Raw genomic sequence first — 21,743 nt, 5'->3', positions numbered from 1 at the left:
ATAAGAAACAAATGAGACTCCTGCATTGCTATGCTATTATCCACATAGCACAAAATCCTGTGGGCTTTATAGGGATGCTGCATTGGTTCAAATCTGTCTACATAGGTTCATTTGCAAAAAAGAGCACATTAGGGTTGAGGCAGAGTTTGAAAATGTTGATAATCTGTTTTGAAAGTGTGCTGGAAGAGTGTCTGCTTATTAGCATGGATCCAGCAAACCTTCTGAGTGTGTGCATCACCGTGAACTTGTAAGCAGTTCCGTTGAAATCAGTGGGAGTGTGAGTATGATGGAAATTAATCTCCTTGTCAAATGATTTTTATATTGTGATTCATCTAGCTGAACGTTTTTTAAATTCCTTGGTCAGAAGCGTGTAAAATATTTTTCATTGGAATAGGTGAAGCAATCCTCCTTTATACACAACATGCTTTCTACACTTGCTAAACTGTCAAACTGCAAGTAACCAACTGTTACCATTCCTTTCATACTGATAGAGAATGTGGACAGTGACGTGTTGATATCAGTATTTTCCTAAATCCTGGTCAAGCCCCATATTCATAATATGTTCCTGACTGTCCCGCAGTGTTGAGTGGGACCTGTGCGTGCTTACCATCTAGGCTTTTCCAGTGAGGGCACCTCACCTGTCTTTTCCAGCTGACTGTGATTGAAGCTGGACTCACAACGGGTCTGCCTGTCTCCTTCCATGTTTCCTCTCAGCCTTACCCACCAAATTATGGTCAGTTCCCATGTATGTAAAGGTATATGTGTGAGCTGGTCTGGGAAGTTGGACAGTGCTAGTCCTAGTGTGGCTGGTGCACTGTGTGTTGCTTATGTTGGACTTAAAGAGGTCCCTCCTGCTGTGGTGTGGAAACTTGCAAGCAGGTGGAGGAAAGAGGAAAGAGCTGTTTGCAAGGCGGTGTGGCTCTGAGGATAGTGCTCAAACTGTCTGTTAGAAACCTCTCTTCAAGAGCCATGTACCACCGGCAGTCTGTTGGTTTCTCTCAGTGCAGAGTGGTACATTTTGAGATCAAGGAAAAGGAGGAAATTTTTGATCTGGGAATAAAGACTGTTTTTAGAAAAAATATTTACTTCGCTGTGGATGGAATTATTTCCACCGCAGGTAGGGAAATTCCTTCTGTTTGTGCACCCCAGCTTGATTGTCAGATACAGTATTCACATTTGGCATCATTCCCATGTGTCCTTTTATTGATATTACATAATTGAATGGGTGAAAAATTGACCTTAATCTAAATTGCCCTTTAGTTGGATACTGTGTATGGCTTAAACAGTCTGCTCTAGTTTCTAATGCTGTTTCTAAATCTAATTGAAAGAACCGCTGCTTTGTGTACAAAAAAGATAATGGCTTGTTTTTTGGGGAGGATTTCTCAAGCATCTGTCACTGCAGTATCTTTCCACCTGATATATGCGGTTTCCATTTTTATGTGTGTATGTATGTATATATAAAGCTGGAGCACTGATTGACACCCATCTGCAATTTTTCTCCCTGTGATCTGTGGAAGCAAAGAATATCTCTGGATGCTATGCTCAAAACACAGCCCACATCAGATTTTTGTTTTATATCTTGACTTTCATCTTCACTGGAAGTATTACACAACAAGGAAGAACTGGCTGCTTTTGGTCATTCATGCAAAACAGTGTCTTTAGGGTTTAAATGTGCGCTTGTGAGTAGCATACTGATTGATAGCATGCTTCATAAAAGTGCTGAAGCAGCGTAAACAGGTTTAGCTGAAGCAGATTTTGCAGAGGTTACTGTGCAGAAGATTCTGTAGTTTTACATAGCTGTCAAGTGCAAATGTAAGGGAGGTGCTGGGGTGGTCTTACACATTTGTTGTGGAGAATGGAGGGTCGAGGAGCTTGAACACTGACTATCATGACCTAGCAGTGTGCCAGTGAAGTCTTTGACATTTAAAAGCTCAACAGGAGGGAAGGAGTTGAAAATCTGCTTTGCAGGCCACAAGGAACTGCTGCCACTCTGTGAGTACATTTGAAGAGAAGTTGTGAATGGACAGCATTTGGTGGGAAGTGCCCTGATGAAGCAGGCCCGTGGCCCTCTTCTCAGTGAAAGTCTGTGGTACCCTCAGGGGCAGCCGAAGCATCCTTCCAACAACCTTTTCTCCTGGAACTAAAAAGTCTTGCTTTGTGCTGCTTTCTGGCAACTTCTGTGACTCTGGTCCTCATTTTCTTGTCACTTAGTGGTCCCTGATGGACAGTGGTGGTGCTGATCCTCTCTTACATATATGGAGGTATGCAGAGAAAAGAAAACTGAGCTACAGCATGGTATTATTGCGATGATCTTTGCCACAGCAGAATTACCTAGCCTTCAGTGCTTATCTAATCCTGCACTTAATCTTGCAGACAAAATAGTAGCTTTTTTTAAACCTGAGGTTATAGCACATGTCACAGGAATCCATCCAACCTGTCATAGAAGTGACAGGAATTAAAATAACTTTTCTTTTTCTCTCCTGAAGCAGAGAAAAAAAGGCGGAAATTCATATTTACTGTGCTAATGTTTTTCACAGGGTTTCCCTTTGTGGAGGGTCTATAGACCTGCACGGGAGAAAATAAAAAATAAGAAGTGGCTGTTTGAAGTTCAGCATAATTTCAGTTTGTTTGTAGATGGAAACCACTTTGGTAGACCTGGACAGAGTGATTCATGGATATGTAGTTGTAATTAATGTAATATTGATGATGCTCTTGTGCCCATGATGGAGGCCATATCTATATAACTAAATAGCATTTAAAAAAATTTCCTATTATGTAGCCTGAAATTGGGCTGAAGTAGTTGTTGCAGCATCGCATGGGTCACACTGAGGGGCAGCAGTTTGCTCTCACCTTCTTTGCCCATCACCATTCCCCCACCAAAGAAGGGATGTTATTTGATCGCAGCAAAGGTGCTGCTGAGGCAGCAGCAGTGTAACCTTGCTAGTGGCAGTCTGTAAAGGTGGCTTGGTGTAATGCCAGAGGGCCTCCTGAAAGAAGGAGAAATTCAGCCACTGATTTGGCTAATGGGCCTGTCACCAGGGAAGGGCTGGTGAAGTGAATCCACATATGTTTCAAAATAGGTAGGTGCCACTAGATGAGTTCATTGTCAGCAAAACAGCAGGTATCATATTGATGTGATTTCCATTGGTCTGTGTTTTGGTCATATGTTCCTTGGGTATGTTTTTGTCAAATGGGGATACTATACTGAATCCTTTGTAAGCAGAAGTTCTAAAATAGAGAAAAATGTTGGCTTTCCTCCTCTTTTTTCCCCTACTCTGATGGCAGAAAAGTGATTTACGCTGTTAAAATGTTTACATCCTCCTCTGCCTTCTTCATCTTTTTGTGGATTTCAGTTTGATTTTTTAATCATTTGTGTTAGTTAGCTAGTTATCTATCAGTTGTTATTTTTTTGATTGCGTAAGTTCCAGTTCTTATTGGCTGCAAAAGGTCTTTAAATGTGGAAACAATTTATCTAAACATTTTGAAATAGGGCTTGTTTTTCACCTTTGTGTTAAGAAATTCACTTACTGTTGTGCAATAACACTGAGGACACAATTTGTGTTCCATTATAAAGTGTCCTTGAGCACTGGACATCACTTCTGCTCTGCTTCTGTGGGGAAGAGTGCCACCACAACAAAACGGGGTAATAACAGAACGTGTTCCAAAAGCAATGAAGGTTTGTGTTTTGTTTTTTTTTTTTCCCTAGAAAGAAAATTCTTCTGAAAATTATTCTTGATTTCATCTGTTACGACTTTCCATAGACTAACAGGACTTGCTCTTTTAAGTAGCACTAGCCAATTAGATATTTTTGCTGAGTTCTTTTCCAGTCTGTACAATTTTCACCCTTCAAGGTATGTGCCAAAAATTCCTTTTCATGCAAAATCGGTCTAGATGCAGCAAACTGAGTTAATAATCGTAAGGTACAAATGTCAAAAAATAGTGTTTGTCTTTCCAGATGAGTCACTTAGAGCTTGTCTGTCTTGGAAAGTTATGGCATCATAATCTAAGGACTGCATTTGAAGTGCTGCAATTTTACAAGTATAACTCAACAATGGATGGATGTCTTTCTGCCAGTAGAAGAACAGCTTTTCAACTTAATTGATTTTGTTTGGAAAGGGATCTGAGGACAGCAGACTAAGCCCCATCCTTCCATTGGAATGAGAATGTTTGCACAGATCTGGACGAGGCATTAGACATGACCAGTTAGTGTATTTTTCTCAACTAATTCACCAGCTGAATTTGTGTTTCTCTAGGAATGCTATCTTTGGCATCCAAACAGAGTTAATTAAACCTGCGTCTTGCTCCATTTGAAGTGAAAGGAGGTTTCAGTACTTAGGAGCAGGTCCTAATTGAGTTTTCTGTTGGTTGCTTTATCCCATTCCTTGTGTTGGCCAGGAACGGATGGAATTTGACTTTACTTTCTACTGTTATGAAAGGTAATAAGAACTTCTAAAACACAGCAGAGGTATGAGGAAGGTTCAACTATATGGAGATATTTTTAGGAACCAAAACATCTGAATGTGGAAATGTGCCTTGACATGCACAATAACCACACGCATACATCGTTTACTGATTAGACTCCATCATCCAGGGAGCCTTTCACTAGCATTAAGAAACAAAAGTCTGTCTCTCAGGAAGGATGGCTGGATCTTACGGTACCTCTAATATTTATGGTCCGAATTTGGTTTTTAAAATATGACCATATTGCTCTGAGGCTGGTGGGGAAATTGCCTTCCTTTTCCACAAAAGTGCTGAAAAACATCTTGCCACATATGAGGCAAATCCACCACTGTCAGAAGTTGATATGACTGTTGCTGGCAGTAGTATTATGGCATAATATGCCATGCATCTGGCCTGTCTTAAGTATAGACAGGTAAAATGTGAGTTTCTGGAGGAGACGAAGACTTAATTGCTGAAAGCAGACACAAGCGTAGATAAATAATGTAGATCTTTAACTTTTTTATGCAAAAAAAAAAAAATTTTCCTCTGTCAGTTTTGTCTGGTTTGTTTCACCTATGTAAACTGCTACAAAAAGGGCACAAGGCAGCAAAAGTTAAGCTTTGCATGGTAGGAATGGGATTCTCTTACTAAAGTAAGAGCCACAAATACCTGATATTGAAAGATATATAACTTCTTTTCTTTGTTTTGCAACGTTGTAATTAAAAATAATTTAAGTCAGGGTGATTTGGAACCTCTGATTTTCACAGATGTCACATCCCTCCTCAAAGGTCTGGATTGGCATGTTTCAGAATGGCTGCATTTTGATGGCCAAAAAAACAGTAATGCTTGAAATAGACTGTAGAACTTTCGGTGTTCTCTGGAGAGCATTCTGGTTTTTATTTAACTTTAAAGATGGGTGGGAGTAAGATACCCAAAAGGAAGATGAACGAGGATGAAAGAGTGGGGAGGTCCTCAATATGAATCCTTGAAAACTTAGCAGAGGCAAATTCTGTGCTCCGGTATGTATGGGTAACTCTTGACTAGAGGCAGAAGAAATGGCAGGTATTAGTGAATGAAGACAGCACCTGCTATTTCTTGCTTCATTAGCCTACTGTATCCAGGATCCTCAGTTCCTGATCTGGACACTGTGATACTGTGTATTGTTCCAGCCCAGAAGAAAAGACGACCAGTGTTCCCAAAACACATACAGGCTAAATAATACCAGTGGGTTGAAGAGGTCAGTGTGGATTTAATGGTGTCCATCGGTATACATGGAACCAAATGTGACTAAGGAGAGGAAAAGCCAACATTGTTTCTAAGATGATGACCCCATCTGTTGCAGGTTTCCTGTCTCGGGGAGAAAGAATAAGGAAAAGAAAATACTACTACACTGCTCTGATTTAACAAAACCTGCTGGACAATCACTGGAAAATAAGCTCTCCATGACTCAGGTGCTCGTTCCTTCCCCTAGGGAGAGTTTGCCGTCCTGAGCAGGCTGGCAGAGTCATTATGTTGTGCATGTAGAAAGTTGCCCCAGCGCTGACTGCCAAAAGTTCTGCTAGGTTTTGATCAGCAAAGTGCCTGCTTCAAATCATTGATTCATTCAAACAGTTCAGTGAAGTTCAAAACTGTCCTGGGCAGAAACTGAGCTCTGTGTTAACGTATTCCTGGGGCTCTGTGCAACGCCATGACATCTGACTGGGGCCTGAGGTGCTGTCAGTGACTGAAACTGCCTGGCTAGGTTGCAAAGGCAAAATGCGCTTAACAGATTTACCAGCTATAGAGATATATGGCTTTTCATGATTAAAGGCAAGATTGTCCCCGTTTATCTTGCTTCTCCATAACCCTGATGTGGAGGGAAGACTGTGTTACTTTAATGTGAGGAAGCATTGGTGCAGACTCTAAGAGTTTCAGTGTATCTTTAGCAAAAGACCTATCCTTCTGCTCTGTGCTGCTCAGTGCTTAGCATAAGTGACTAAATTACATATCCTCCTTCCCCGTATCACCGTTAATCTCTGGACATACGCGTGTTTGTGGCACTTAAGGTCTAGAAAGCTTCAGCTCCAGGAGCTGGGGTTTTGGCTGTTGTTATTTCTTGATGAACATCCTGGATGTGCTGGCCAAGAAAGCAGCCGAGCATGCTTGGGTTGAGTTTCTGACTGGGGCCTACTGGTACCCCTGCAGAATCCATTTTAATAATAAAATAAGATGCTGAGCTGAAAACAAATTGGAATGTGGATGGACTTAAATATGAAAATATCTGCCAAACTGTAGGAGAGAATTCAGTGATGTCCAAGGGCTGGCCTTACTGTCATTTCTGTTGCTGTAATTTTGGCTATGATAGGGTAATTGCTGATTTACTCCTCTCATCTTGAGAACAAGACCACTTTCCAAATCATACATTAAAATCAGCTATATGGCATTTCTAGCAACTTCTGTAAAAAGCATGCAGTCTTCCTGAGCAGGTCTGGGAGGTTCTCTAGAGACATGCAGACATGGTACTGTTATATCTTGCTCACTTGCATTCTGTGAAGGACTTTTTCTCTCTCTTCTTGCACAGCACATTGGAGCAAGAGAGATGTGAAAATTTAATGAAGCTGCAATAAAACAGACTATTCTAGTTCCATATTTTTCTCATTTGTGTTTGCAGATTAACTACAATTGTGTCCAGGGAAACTTCTTCATCTGCAAGAACTTAGACAGATTCACTGCTGCAGACTTTTTTTTTTCCTGATTTCCTTCTGATATTTCTTTCAAACCTTTGTAAAATATTATTACTGAGAATTTTATGTCCTTTAAATGCTATATTCATTTTCTTGCAATAAAATTAAATTTGGGAAGGTAAATTAAGCAGCTCGGGGAGAAGCCATGCATGTTAAATGAGTTTTTTGTTAAAGAAGGAAGACCAGATGAGAAGTATGAGTAACAACCCTGTGGATGGCTGAGCCAGAGGCAAAACCTACTTGAATCTTAGGGCTTTTGAGAACATCTGAAAGAGCAGGTAGCAGAGAGCCAGCAAGAGGGAAGAGTGGGACCAGGTCTTAACTTTGCATGCCCTATTTTAGGAATTTTATTAGCACTACACTGAAGACTTAACAGAAGAGCATGTGAGGAAGATTATGGCTCTTTTATTGTTTCTTCTATTCTCTAATGCAACATCATGCAAGTAGTCACGGTAGGACAGCACACTGTGGCAGTATCACTGTCAGAAGTCAGCAATTGGTTGGGGTGTCTATTTTCTGGCTTGAAGTCTCCACTGTTCCCCTTGAGAGTGGGTTTGTGGTTATAGATTTAAGATGGGCAATGTTGAAACTTAGCAGTATGAATAAGCATGGATGAGCTAATGCCAACTTCCTCCTCAGTATTCCCAGGTGAGAGCTGAGAGTGCTTTGAAGTGTTGTTGCCTCATTTTTGCTTGCATGGGCTTGCCTTGGAGGCTACCTTCTGTACATTGAAGAAGGAAGTAATAAGCTGTGGGGAAGCCTTGAGGGCAAGGTAGAGGAACTGAGTCCTATCCTATCATAGATAAATCTACCTCCCTGACAAAAAAGCCCAGGGATGAGGGAGGCGGGGGGAGGGAAGAAGAAAAGAAATTAAGGCATAGTTACAGCAACTTTGTTTCCTGCCACAGCCCTCCCCAGCCTGTGCCAACAGGGAAAACTCTGCAGTGCACTCTGCTTCAACCATTTCTCTTCCCACGTCTCTGCTGCAAAGTGGCCAGGAGGGAGGAAAAAGTGACTTTTGCCTCTCTCTGTGCCATCCTTTGACATCTGAGGAATTTCTGGCAGGGTTTGTGGGCCTAGTTTCCTCTGCACCATCTCCATGTCACCAAGGAGCTAGGACGTAAGCAATTCATTCATTGTGACTATGATTGTGGCTCCTTGGCTCTACTGAAATAATATGTTTGGTTTGCAGGCTGGAAAGGTTGCCGTTTGTCCTGATACCTTATTTATTCTTAAACAACAAGGGTGCTGTCATTAACAACTGCTCTAAATTATAAAACAGCGTACTATAGCTCTTAATTTTTAAACATAATATTTAAAAGGTAGATAAATCAGTTCACAAAAGCAGAAAGTGTTCTTGTAATATCAAAGGTTTTGCAAGCAAGCAATGCATAACCAAGACTTTCAAAAATTTTCCCAGAATCTTGTCTCCTACTGAGACTTGTTGCAAATGAACAATGGAGCTGAGCTGGCTGTTGATAGGAGACATTCACTAATGTATGTGCTATATGCCTTTACTCAGCAGCAAGAAAACATTCTGCAGACTAAATTCTGCTGATTTGGGGTTTTTTGCGTATTTATTTTATTTTAAGTGTTCAGAGGTAATTTTTAACAAAGCTTTTTTTTTTTTTCCCCCAAGTGTTCCAAGTGTTTTTGTAGCATATAATCCCAAACATTAAGAAAACATTACAGAATCAAGGTGTTTCAGAAATTAATAATGCTATCTCCTTTTTCTTCTTTTCTGAATTGTCTTTACTTCAGGGTTTAAATTTTCAGTTCTTTTAAGGGTAAAAGCTAATGTTTTCTTATAGCCATATGATTATAAGACTTAAGAGTTTTGAGGGGAAAACAACACATAGCAGGAGACAGATGACAGCCATTGCAAAGACCTGGCAATAATTCCTCTGAGCCATTTTGTCTCCTTACAACTTACCTCCTCTGGGAGCTGTTCCAGTTTAAAATGTATGCCAGATCTTTGGCAGGTGCATGGTTGTGGTCCTCCCTCTTGCTTTCATTCAGACTGAGTGATGTAGCAGCTGGCCTGAACTTCTGAGGCTATGTCTATGTTGGAAAGTCATGCAGTGCAAAGGGCATGTGTCTGTAGAACAAAACAATTGGTGCAGAGGATGCAGTGTCCCCCAGTGGAGGTTTACGATTTATTTATAGTTAGATTTTGGGCTAACTCTAGTCTTGTCGTGTGGACTGAATGCCTGCTAGTGGTTGAAGCACAACAGGTGAGCTCTTGGAGAGAAATTTCTGCTTCAGCTTCATTCAAAAGGAATCCAGGTTACATGCTACAAAACTGCTCTGCAATCTTAAGTCATAGTGAACTAAGCAGGGATGACCATGAGATTTATTTTAAAAAGTTAACTCCTGATCTGCACTCAAATACTATTGCACATGCAATCTGGAAAAGGTACTTGGTAGTTGGTAAGCATTTATCTTTTCAATTTATTTACACTACTTAAAATACTTCCACAAGCCAAATGCTTGTGAAAACTGCAGGAAATAATCCAAGTCCAGGAGGGCTTTTCTATGTCATGTGAATATTTAAAGTCTTGTTTTCACACAGCTGTGAAAAGCTGTGTTTCAGTTGATGGGTTCACTTGAGTTTTAAATTTAGTAAATTGCTTGGCTACTACTAACTTGCTTTGCAAGCAAGGGTGTAGGTAGATAAGAAAAGTAACATCATCCACAGGGGAAAGAAATCATATAGATTTATGGACAGAGAGGGCTGTATTTTGAGAAACAGTGTAATAGTGAACAGATGTGGCATGGCAGGTTTCTTTACTTTCAGTGCATTTTAAAGAACTAGATTGTATCTTCTGAGGCACAGACCTACGGGGCGACTGTTGCAGAGCTATGAAATACTAAGAGGCCATTGCGTCCTGAAAAGCAGCATGCCTCACTGTGATCTCTGGTGCTCTGGGTAACACTGCTGTCTTGCCATCAAGGAGTATCATCTTCAGCAGATCTGAGGTACTGGGTGCCATGCTACAGCACTGATTGTTCACATCTCCAAGGTTTGGATCATGCAGACCCAGGAGGCTGGTGAGTAACCACTTCTGTGATCTGTTGTGACCTCTGATATCTGCCTTAGTTGGCCTAAGTAGTAAGGGATCCTTAACCACTCCTTTTCTGTGTACCCAGATGAAAGCTGGGCAGTAGATATTCCGAGTAACGAAGGGATCCCCACTGGCAGTGCAAGCTTTGCTGTGAATTCCTCTCCCTGTTTTGCATCACTTTTGTCTCACCAGTATCCCAAAGTTGTGACACTGAAAAACCAGCTGCAAACTAGTGAGGAAACTCTGTGAAATCTTGATCTTTTGGTATGCCAAGAAGGATGGCTATTGTAAATGTGGCCCTAAGGGCAAATGTCTATTTATCCTGTTTTTTATTGCTGTTACATATGTCTTTGTTTATCGCTGATGGGAGCCATTGCTCTCATGCAACCAGAGCCCAGTGAGTAGAGTGGCGTATGAGCTTGCCTGATGCTGGTCTTGCTGCAGAGGTGTGCTGTGTAATTCCTACTATGCTAAATTGCCCAAGTGTACAGTGCTGGTGAGTAATGGTACTGCCACACCCGTCTCTTGCTAGTGATTTGAAATACATTGTTTTAAAACCACATTTTTCAGCCAGAGATAGACCTGCTATTTCTCCATGAGATGCCAGCTGAGATTTTGCCATTGATCAAGTATTCAGTGGGGCTGGAAGACCTGATGGATTTAACCTACACTCAATAGGCAAAGCTTCTTGTAGGAACTGGAACATCTTAGGTGAGCGTAAGAAGTCCCTGGACTCTGCATCCCTCTGAAGAGTCAAAAGCATGATGCCTCCTGGCCTCTGGAGGCTTAATCTTTCTGGATACTTCCAGTCAAGCAGTGCACTTCATCTGAGCCACATTGCATGAATTTTAACTACCTTCCTATCCTTCATTTGCACTGCAGCTAATTTGTGGTGCGTTGTAGGAGAAAGATGGGGACATCCTGTAAATTTCTGTTATTTTTAAGTCCTTGTATTTAATTTCTTTGTAGAGCTGAAGATTTAGATGAAGAAAGTTTATTTGGAGAGGTAAATTTTCTGCATTAAGAATGAGTTGATCATAATTCATCATCTTTATAAAATTTGGGCTGTCGGGCTACACTTTCCCCAAGTTCTCACAAAAGCTTGACAAATCGTAATAAACACCACTTCTTGTGAATAATACTTTAATCCATCAAGGAATTTATACTTTTGTTAATATATGTGGTGAGAACCATTCTCTCTTTACACAGATTGGTGTACCTCCTATTTAATCATAGCTTTACTCAAGACATGATGGTTAAAGGCTTTTCCACAGGGACAGTCCCAGAATTTGCTTTTTTGTGTGGGCTTTCTTAACTTGCTAGACATATAGGTGAAGCAGACTTGGCCCTGAGATGTACAAATGTGACTTTCAGGTTTAAAAACAGAGAAAAAGAGCACTTTAGGGTGTCTTCTATTTTATGCATGCAAAAGCTACCTGTCAGCAAAAGTGTGTTCTTGGTGAAAGAGTGGGAGATGCCTTGGAGCACCCCGGGGTGTGTCTGTCAGCTGTGGGGCTTGGAGAAACCCTAGATAGTCAGGCTGTGGTTTACATTATTTGCTACAATGAAAGGAAGAAATAATTCTTTGGTATGTAACCTTTGTGCCTGTCTTGCCCTGCACTGTCAAGAGGACTGTGATCACTCATGAAAATGAAGTTGTGGGAAGACTGGGGTATTTCTTCTACGTCTGTGCTGGCTGTAGCAGTTCAAGTGCAGAAGTCCTATTGCTAGTACGTTATGTGAAGCAGTGCCAGTCTGCAATTTTAACCATTGTACCTACCCACAAGTATATTGTTCCTGATCTTTGAACTGGAGTTGTGGATTTCAAAGGTTTGAAAGACCACTGGTGAGAGAGCTGTTTGAATAAACTTAGCCTCTTCTTTTTTGATTATGAATTTCATTACGAATTTGAAGAAGATAAAATGATTTTTAATGTCAGAACTTCTTCTAATGCATGCAAGGTCTAAATGGTGCTCTACAAATAATTTTGAGAACAAAAAAAAGCTGAAATTCAGGAGACAAAACAGCTGTTACTTTTTCTTCTTTTTTAACACACCATCAGCATTCAACACTACAGAAGAAGTTAAAGGTCATGCCAATAAAATATATAGGTAGCTAATACTTTTCCTGGTTCAGTTAGATATCTTGTGTTTGGTTTAGCCTGTATTTGCTATTGATGATACCGACTCCCAGAGCTCAGCATGCGTTGAAGCCTGAATATGTTGATGAGTGGGGTGAAGAAACCATTAACAATGCTCTAATTCCTTTTCTTTGTGTGATGAGACATTTGTATCCCTGTAATAAGATGATGTAGTGTATAGGAGTAACTGCAGCAAACACGCTATTTTACTATATCTCTCATTATATGTCTCTCTGGTTCTATGAAGTCATTGCGATCTCTGCAGTCTTGCTTGGTAGGGGTATGTGGATGTCAAATTTTCAAGGCTGCATGGATCTTTGAAGTTTTCAAAAAGCCCTTTTTGTTACAGAGTGCATTCATGTAAAGTGGATAAATTTTTTTTTCTTTAAGTCGTTCTAAATCAAATGTTTGCTCCGTGGTACTTTTCTGTCATGTTGCGGAAAGGATGCTTATCTATACTTATGCAAATAGCCTTCAGGAGAGCTCTCTTCCTTGTGTTTACTTGTGTTTTCTAGGGCTATTGTAATTTTTTGCACATAAAACTAAATGGCATTGCTGAGCAGCATTGCAAGTGATCTTGGTTCTTTAATGTGAACTAATCACTTGCAAAGAATTGTCCAAACAGTGGACCTCAACCTGAATAACCTGTGTTGTATTTTTTCAGTGGAGTGTTCACGGGAGCTGCACACAGCAGAGGTCCAGGAGGGTGTGTGTCTAGGTAACAACACAGAGATTGCTTTGCCCTCAGACTGCTGTAGCTCATGCTGCAAATAACAATAAGGACAGGTGTATCGCAGTGGCACCCTGCATACACATCCAGTCCTCTACCTGTATCCTTGCTGCTGTGAGGACAAAACCAGACAAAACCAGAGCGTGACAGACACTTTCTTCATGTACCTTTCCAGACACTTCCTTTAAACAACACTAACTTGCTATGCACAGTTTTACACCTCGATTGCTTGAGTGACATCATGAAAAGCAGCTATGCCACTGAGACTAACCCAGCTTTGCCTATTTTCAGATGCCTTGGCAGTTTGCTGCTTTTGGGGTGATGCTGTATGTGGCCATTACTCTTCCTCTGTTCCGGTCCTGGTCCTCTCTCAGGAACTATGAAGCTCTTAGGAGCCATATAAACACATTACCTGTACTTGGTTTTTTACACTACAAATGTGTTTGGTTTTATAGCAGTTCTTCTGCCCACATAACCTTTATCTTCCCTGTTAATTTCACCTCCACATGCTCTGCGGAAAGGTCTGTGAGTCACTCTCTGCTTCTTTGCATTTGGAGATGGATTTAAAATTCTGGAATCCAATTAGAGTCTCCCTGTAGACATGCAAGCCTTTTTCATTTCATGTTTCTTTGCTTTACGTGTCCTTGTGGAACTAGCAGTGAAATTACTGCAATGCATCCCCTATTCACAGATCTGTATATGATTATGTATCAAGCACTCCCAGCCATGAAGATGTGCACATTATACGCAGACAAAGGAGACACTTGCTTTTGTGTATGCGTCCATTTTTTTCATGTGTCAGCATAGGAGATATTTACGTGTATGCATCCTACCTTTGGTAATCTGCAATACCTCTTTGGGCAGACTTTAGAATTAAGTGGTAGATGTCCACTGCAAACACAAACAAAAGGGCAAAATGTGGATACCAGCAGAAAAGACATTAGCAAGCTTTTTGGAGCAGACTTAAGCAGAGCATTATCCTGTCACAAATTAAGGGATGAAAGTGGCTTCTGAAGTGGTGATTAATATTTTATGTTGCATATCCAAGTTGCAAATTATGGTATTTTAATGAGACAAGCAGTACTATTTTGATACATAGCATAGTCAGCTGTGAACATTTAAAAATCATGAGGTGGGCCATTCTGATACTGAGGGGCTGGAGTAAAAGCATGAGTTTAAAAAAAATACTTCTGGACTGGTTTTGTATTGTTCTTGATTTGAAGCTTTGGGTGTTCATGTTTCCAAACCGTCCAACATAGTGCAGAGTCCAAATGCTTACTTTAAAAGTCCATGAAGTAGACATTTTCAAGTAATTATTTGCCTCCAAGTTCTGGAGCTTTTTGGAAAATACTATATAAAATTGCAAGATTTCAAAGTAACAAAAGCTCAGAAATTTCAAAATCAATGAAGTGAGTTCCCCCATAGAGTAAGTATAGTATGTGGCCTTTTTGTTCCATTGTTGGTGTTGGGATAATATCCTTCTCAACAAGTGACTTCAGCTGCTCCTTGTTAGTCTTGCCCTCAAGGCCTGTCTTGGCCATCTTGGTCGCCTTCCTCTGCACACGCTCTAATAGTTTGATGTCTTTCTTGTACTGAGGTGCCCAAAACTGCACACAGTACTTGAGGTGGGGCCGCACCAGGGCAGCGCAGAGTAGGACAATTACCTCCCTTGACCGGCTAGCAATGCTGTCCTTGATGCACCCCAGGACACAGTCAGCCCTTTTGGTTGCCAGACCACACTGTTGACTCATATTCAACTTGCCACAAACCCAAACCCCCAGATCTCTTTCCTTGGCACTTCTCTCCAGCCTCCCGTCCCCCAATTTCTATGTATAACCAGGATTACCCGGTCCCAGGTGGAGAATCCTGCACTTGCTCTTGTTAAATTTCACATGGTTGGTGATTGCCCAGCTCTCTAGTCTATCCAGATCTCTCTGGAAGGCCTCTCTACCCTCGAGGGAGTCCACAGCTCCTCCTAATTTAGTATTATTGGCAAGCTTACTTAATGTACATTTGATTCCTGCATCCAGATCATTCATAAAAACATTAAAGAGCACTGACCAGAAAATTGAGCCCTGGGGTACACCAGTGGTGACTGGCTGCCAGCCTGATGTGACCCCATTTACTGTAACTCTGAGCCCAACCTGTCAACCAGTTGTTCACCCAACATATGAACTTGTCTAGCTGTGTGCTGGATATTTTGTCCAGGATGCTGTGAGAGACAGTATCAAAATAATGAATAATGGATACTTTAATTAAAGTACTACACATCCTCTCCTTTGCATAATATGTTTTTAACTATTTATGTTCACAAAAGCAGAATGTGAAACTTCTTTAACCAATCATTAATGCTGTCAAGAAAATTATTCTTGAGTCCCCTATAAAGTTTGCTTTAAATCTCACCTCCTCCAGTTCTACTTTGTGAATTGTTTTCCCATATATAAAACTGCAGAGATGACTCACCTGTGATGGGCGGTATCTTGACCCCAGTGGAGTAGTTTTATAAAAACAGCAGGATTGCATCTCGGTTCTTCTGCACTGAGTAGAGGGAGTTAGCTCTGGATAAATTTCACAAAATGAGCTCTGCATGTCAGAGACTCTGCCTATAGGGTGTTGTTCAGTGGCAGTGGGAAAGGAAGCTCTAGCTAAACAAGGATCACTCACCAATATGGAAATATTAGTATATGACTGTGGCAAATACCTGTGATTGCTGTATTAACAATACCATTGTGATTAAAGCCACTATGGAGCCCATAGAAGTGAAAAAAACTATAGAAGAAAAAATTGCTTTGCTGCTTCTGTGCAGCTTCTTTTGGCAGAGGTCTGGGGGACAGGAGTGAAGTCAGTTCCCAGCCAACACTTACATAGTTGTGTCAGGGCAAGTATGCAGCGTAGATCTGCCTGAAGTGGTGGGTGTGAAAAAGGAAGAACAGGAGGATGGTCACGTAGTGTCACTCACACTGGCCAAAGCACCTGAAGCAGTGATGAGGTATGGCTATCTTGGGGGGATAGACCAGGGTGCAGAAGGCTGCTCAGTGGTACAATGTCTACATACGTCTTGAGAGATCAACCCAGATCTCCAGGTTCTTAGAGGATGCAGGGCCTGGTCTTCAGGCACTGTGTGGGTGATGAAAATGTCATGCTTCCTGAACTATTCAGTTGTGCTTTCAAATTTTTCATCTAGGCTCAAGGTTTTGATTTAAGGCTAGGAAGACAGATTTTGATACATTGAAGTAAACAGGAGCTTGTGAGATAGATATTTATACATAACATATCAAACATTTTTGTATAGGTAATTTCTGTAGCTTAATTCAATCCAACTACAGAAGATGTATGGAAATTTTTAAGTTTTTAAAATGGTAATGTTTATTATTACTTTATTGTAATATATTATAAAATATTTGTTTTGCGCATTTTGGGAAAGAAAATAGATGATTTTTCTACTTCAAGCTCTGCACAGTGATTTTGTTTGAACTTGAATACTCAAATAAGTGGTTCTTCCTTGAGCTACTTCTGACATGTTGAAGAATATTCAAAACACAAATCCTTTAAAAGTTTGGTGAGGACATGAAATAATATATCCAGTGATGATGCGGTGGTAGTGGGAACACCTGTCTGTGATTCTGAGGTAAGAGGTAAGTCAAACTGAGAGGGTTATGGCATCTTCTTCCACTAGTAAACAATAATTGAATAATAGTTAAAGCCCAATTAGGCTTGTGATGTATTTAAAGCACAGATATGTGCTTGGGAGTAAGTATTCTCTGTATGAGTAAATGAAATATAAGTAGATATATGTGGTTTTGTATCTTGCAGGACACTCCTCTCTCATTGGTTTTCCTCCCTGATCCGCATGGGTAAGTTCCAAATCCAGTGGTTCTTCTTTTTGCTGGTGAGGCCACTGGCTGATTTGTCCTGTGGAGACAGTTCTTGCTAACAAGTAATCACGTGATACAAGAGTAATGCTTTAACACCAGCTGTAGAACGGAACAATTTTTGCTGAGAACTACAAATTTTCACACAATTTTTGTCAAGTGTTGATAGACTGCAACATTTATCCGTGGGATGTAAAAGATGTAGACAGAAAGTTCTTATAAGCATTTGATTGGGGCACAGAAGTTTCAGTTTGCGTTTGCAAGCATTTTTTAAGCCAGGGTTTCATTGATTGTCTGCTGTTCTTTCTTAAGCAGCTTCAGTTTCTTAGAGTAGAAGTTATTTAGAAGTGAAAGACTCTGAAAACAAGACAGACATCCAGTCACACTGCAAACCACAGCCTGCTTGTGAGCAAGTAGGGTATAGCATTGTAAGAGCAATGGAGCTTACCTGGTGAGAAATTCTGTCCCTCCTTTCATAATGGCAGAGAGGACCACATCCTCTGGGCCTTTACCTGAAGCCCTGATGCTGCCTCAGTCAGCAAAGTCAGTTTTGATTCAGATGGCTAAGTGAGGGACCCCTCAGCATCAGGGGTGCAAGTGGTAGCAGAATTACTGTTGGGGGGAAAAAAAGGAGAAGGCTTTGGTGGAGTACCACTTTGGAAAACACTGTGTTCAGGAGACAAAAACAGGTTGAAGATGAGGATTAGTGGGTGAGACTGGTAGATACAGTCTCACTGGCATTTAAAGAAAATAAGACTACTATCCTTGTTCTCAGGACCTCCTGTGGAAGCTCTCTGGTTGTGCAAATACGAGAACTGGAGATTTAATTTTCCTAAAAAAGGTATATTGAGTAAGTCCTTTCATATAAAAAATGGCTTTTTCCTAGGAACAGAAAAAAAGACTTCTTGAAAATTTAAGTTTCCATTGTAAGCTGTCTAAAAGGGAGAAACAAAAACATTCAAAACACAAATGGTGGGGTTAAAAAATACACATTTTTAGAGTTCGTCCGAGGGAGGAAAATTGCTGATGCATTTCCAGAGGGGGATGCAGTCTTTATAGGAAATGCTGACATACCACAATAATCTTCTTCATGTTCACACAAGTAACTTTAGGAAACAGTGGTAAACAATTAGTTAAGAAATGAGTCATGCGTGGTAATACACAAATACTTTTGACTGTACAGTCCAAATTACACCAACGACAATTAGTCTTTCAGTCTTGTTTTGTGCGATGAGAGTGTCTTTGTGACGTGCCGATGGCTACAGTTCTGACACATCTCAGGCTCTGACACATTCAGTGATGCTCATTATCAAAGTGCCACAGCACAGCTAAGCCACAGTAACTGTTGTATTGCATGCTTTTAGTCTGCAGCAAGCACAAATTCAACTTAATTTAGTAAATAATTTTAAACTGCTTTTGAGCACTAACCTCTGCAGAATCCAGCACTGTCAAAGAGATTATTCATTGTTCAAGGCTTTTAAGCTTATTATCTTTTCTCTGCTTTTCTCCCCCCCCAAACTATGTGGAGGCCTATGAAGGGAATCTGAAGAAAGTGGATCCGTATGCAAGATTCAAGATAGTTGTGGGGTTTAGGAATAGCATATCTGATTAAGACAGAAAGGGAAATGATTTTTTTGCAGGGTATTTTGGGAGTTCAACAGCATCAATAAAATAACTTTGTGATTTAACTTTATATAGAAAAGTCCATTTGACATTTCGGTCATGTTCAAAATACCCACATCTCAGTGCACATACTTCAGATTTAGGTACTTGCTATGCCAATGAATTAGATGAATTATCAGTGAACTAGAGGGTTAAATGAGTCCTGATTTATTGCAGTCCATAGGTAGAGGAAAAGAAAAAAAGCTTACACCATTTGTCAAGGCAGTTTTCAAATGAGACAGTAAAAAGAAGTACATTGATTTGTTGCCTTTATGTATGAGACGAAATAAATATATTTATTTTGAGTTTTGGCAATTCGGGAATCACAGAAGATACTCAGCTCAAAAGCCAGTACTGACCTGAAATATGCATCAGTATGTTAATGGTGCCTGTCTGTGGGACATTACAAGGTCACGTTTCTTCTAGGCTTCCCGAGAACACTGCTGATTTGAAAACTGAGTCTTCTACTGTTCTTGCCTTTGTGCTTACTTGCACAGAGATCAGTGACATTGGAACAGTGATGCCTGTTTTGGCTGGGGGCACTTTCAGTCAAGTTTGTGGTTTCCAGTGTAGAGTGTGCGATGTGTTGGTGTCCCAGAGCATATTGCTCCCCTGCGACCTCTCCTTAAAGGGAAGCTGCACTTACTCTCAGCTCTTGCTTTTGTTTTATTTAAACCTAAGAAAAAGCTCTCTGTGGAGAGGCTTGACTGTAGCCTACTTTTACCTTTCTTCCAGCAGAACAATGTTTAGTTCACATCCCTTTTCCATTCAGAAATATTTTAAATGTCCGCTACAAGAGGGAGACTGAAGGAAATCTTGTCTTGTATTTCTGGGTTCCATCTTTCCTTTGAACTCCCCTGATACTGGTCTTGAAGAGACATTGAAAAAATACTAATTTGCAGGATTTAACAACACATGCTAAGAGAAGAAAAGAAGTTCAGACTTTTTGAGAAGTCCATCTTGGCATACTTATGTTGCAATGAGCTGGTGGAAGACAAATCCAACACTGTTCATGTATCTGATTTGGTGGCGTGTAATGACACAAGCATACAGAAAAATACAGAGTGTTCACAGAAATATCAATATGACATCTGCTTTTCTCTAAAAACATGTAATAGTAACCTTGTTGAAATAAGCTGGTCATAGTAATAATATGTAATATTAGTATTCTCATTTAAGATTAATTCTTGCCATGGTGGTTAAGTCCAATGAAATTTAATAGGAACTTAAATTCCTTCTATCAACATGACATTTCCTGTTTGGTTCTTCAGTCTTTTTACAGTACATTCTGTAGAGCTCATTTTCATTTTTGATGGAATCACATAAATTTCTCATAAACAAGTACACTGAGAAGTAGTTTGCTTTTAACAACAAAACAAGAACTTAGCTAATTTGTACTCTTGAACTAGTGGAAAATAGTCGCCATTTACAGCATCAGATAAAAGGTTTATTTTCTATTTTTTTTTCCTCTAAAAGATTTATTTTTTAAAAATAGCACCATCGGTTGCCTACTAGATGAACAAAATGATCAGTATTTCCAATGATGACAAACACTTGTTTCAGTGGGGAAATCCAGAGCTTCAGCCAAGTACTTGTGGATTTAATTTTTATTAATTATTACTTTTGCAGACTAAAAGGGGAAAAAAATGAAACAGAAATTTGCTTAATTGTTTATCCTCAGTTTTTTCTTGTCTGGAAAGAACTATCTGTTTCTTCCACAGGGAGCTGTGGAAGCTGGGAATAGCATTGTCATAGCCAGACCAACGGCCTGGCAGACTTCTACTAACAGCAGCATGGTTTAGCTTTTAGCATCATCTTTCACTAGGAAAGAGGTGAAATGCTGATGTAATAGAAAAGGGAAGAGGCTATTCTGAGTGCTTATGTTATATATACCATTGCTCTTCACTTAGTTATCAGTGCAGAGTGTTTCCAGTAGTCCAAAGGGAATTGAGAGTTCGCAACAGCCTGTTCTCTGCCTTGCCACCTTGTGGCAGCTGTCCTGTGGGTGAGCTGGAAGCAGTGATGCATTGGACACATACCCCAGGATTTGTTTGCTGAAAGTCTGCAGGGGTGTTTAGGGCAAGTTAGGTGATCTCAGTGGTAAGAGTGCCCCTGTCATTCTAGATCCTGCTAAATCTCTTTGAGAGAGATAAGTTGTCATTGGGGCTTATAAAAAATTAAAACCCAGGAGTATTATGCTGCTGAAATGAATTTTAGACTGCTGATGGGTTGAAGTGGTAGGAGACAGCAATGAGAATTTTTCACTTCTGGAAGTCCCATACTCCTACATACTGTGCAAGGTACCAGTGCAGTTTTTGTAGATGGCCTCTAGAAGGGTGCTCACTCGGCTCAGCATGATCATGTGTGGTATTTTAGGATAGTTCAGAGTTAAGCTTGGGCTGTGATACTGAAAGACTTTGAGCTCTCAGTCCATAAAGTCTTTGTTCAAGAAGTCAGTAGTATGTCTGCTGTCATTTCAGTACATTCTTAGAACAAAATAATCTGGGATCATTAGTTGACTTCTTGCTTGTCACAAGAGCCAGGAAATGGAAAAGACTTTGTTACTGTCATGTAGGGCTGGATCCCTTCTGTAATTGAAAGTGGTGGGGAAAATTGCAGTTGTCTTCAGTGATGGGGAGGTCAGTCTTAGACTGAGTGTGGGCCGGTTAGAAATGAAGGAATTTTTATTTTGTTACCAACTTCCCCAGGCATCTCAGGCCATGGTCTGTCTCTTGTAGCTTGAGAGGCTAGTAGCACAGACACACAGTGTGGGAATCTGAATACCCACAGGTAGCCAGAAAATGGCTTAGGGACAAAGTTATTTAACTGTCATTTTATTACATTAAAAAATGTGTTCTAATATTTTGTGTATTCTCTGTCCTGAGCAGAAGAGTGGCTAGCACTTTGAATAGTGATGTGAATTGAGACTGCCTGAGGGGAACAGTGACATCGTCAGTGTAAGTGTATCGTTCAATATTATTTTCCATTTAAACCTCGCACTCTTGCAAAGGAATAAAAAGTTAATAACACTTTGCTGTTTGGGCATGGCGTTTTTAGGGTACAGAGAACACAGCTACAATTTCTTACGCTTGCTGTTCCTTCACCTTCTCA

The 21,743-nt window shown here is 40.4% G+C and overlaps 1 protein-coding gene across 3 annotated transcripts in view; it reads left to right on the top strand.

Moving 5' to 3' along the window:
- The window catches only part of SH3GL2 (SH3 domain containing GRB2 like 2, endophilin A1), a 103,273-nt gene that overhangs the window by 4,044 nt on the left and 77,486 nt on the right, over positions 1-21,743 (top strand). The window contains exon 1 of one of the 3 annotated variants that reach the window (XM_087741660.1): positions 21,568-21,589. The exons of the other annotated variants lie outside the window; for them this stretch is intronic. The gene's annotated coding sequence lies outside the window, so the exon portion shown is untranslated. Of the gene's footprint in view, positions 1-21,567; positions 21,590-21,743 lie in introns of those variants that run through there. 3 annotated transcript variants of the gene reach the window in all.

Source organism: Nipponia nippon, unplaced genomic scaffold (assembly GCF_047370975.1).
Source record: "Nipponia nippon isolate SJK-2023a ecotype South Korea unplaced genomic scaffold, ASM4737097v1 scaffold_8, whole genome shotgun sequence".
NCBI lineage: Eukaryota > Metazoa > Chordata > Aves > Pelecaniformes > Threskiornithidae > Nipponia > Nipponia nippon.
The sequence above is the reverse complement of the archived record's forward strand: the minus strand, read 5'-3'. Positions and strand labels throughout refer to the sequence as shown.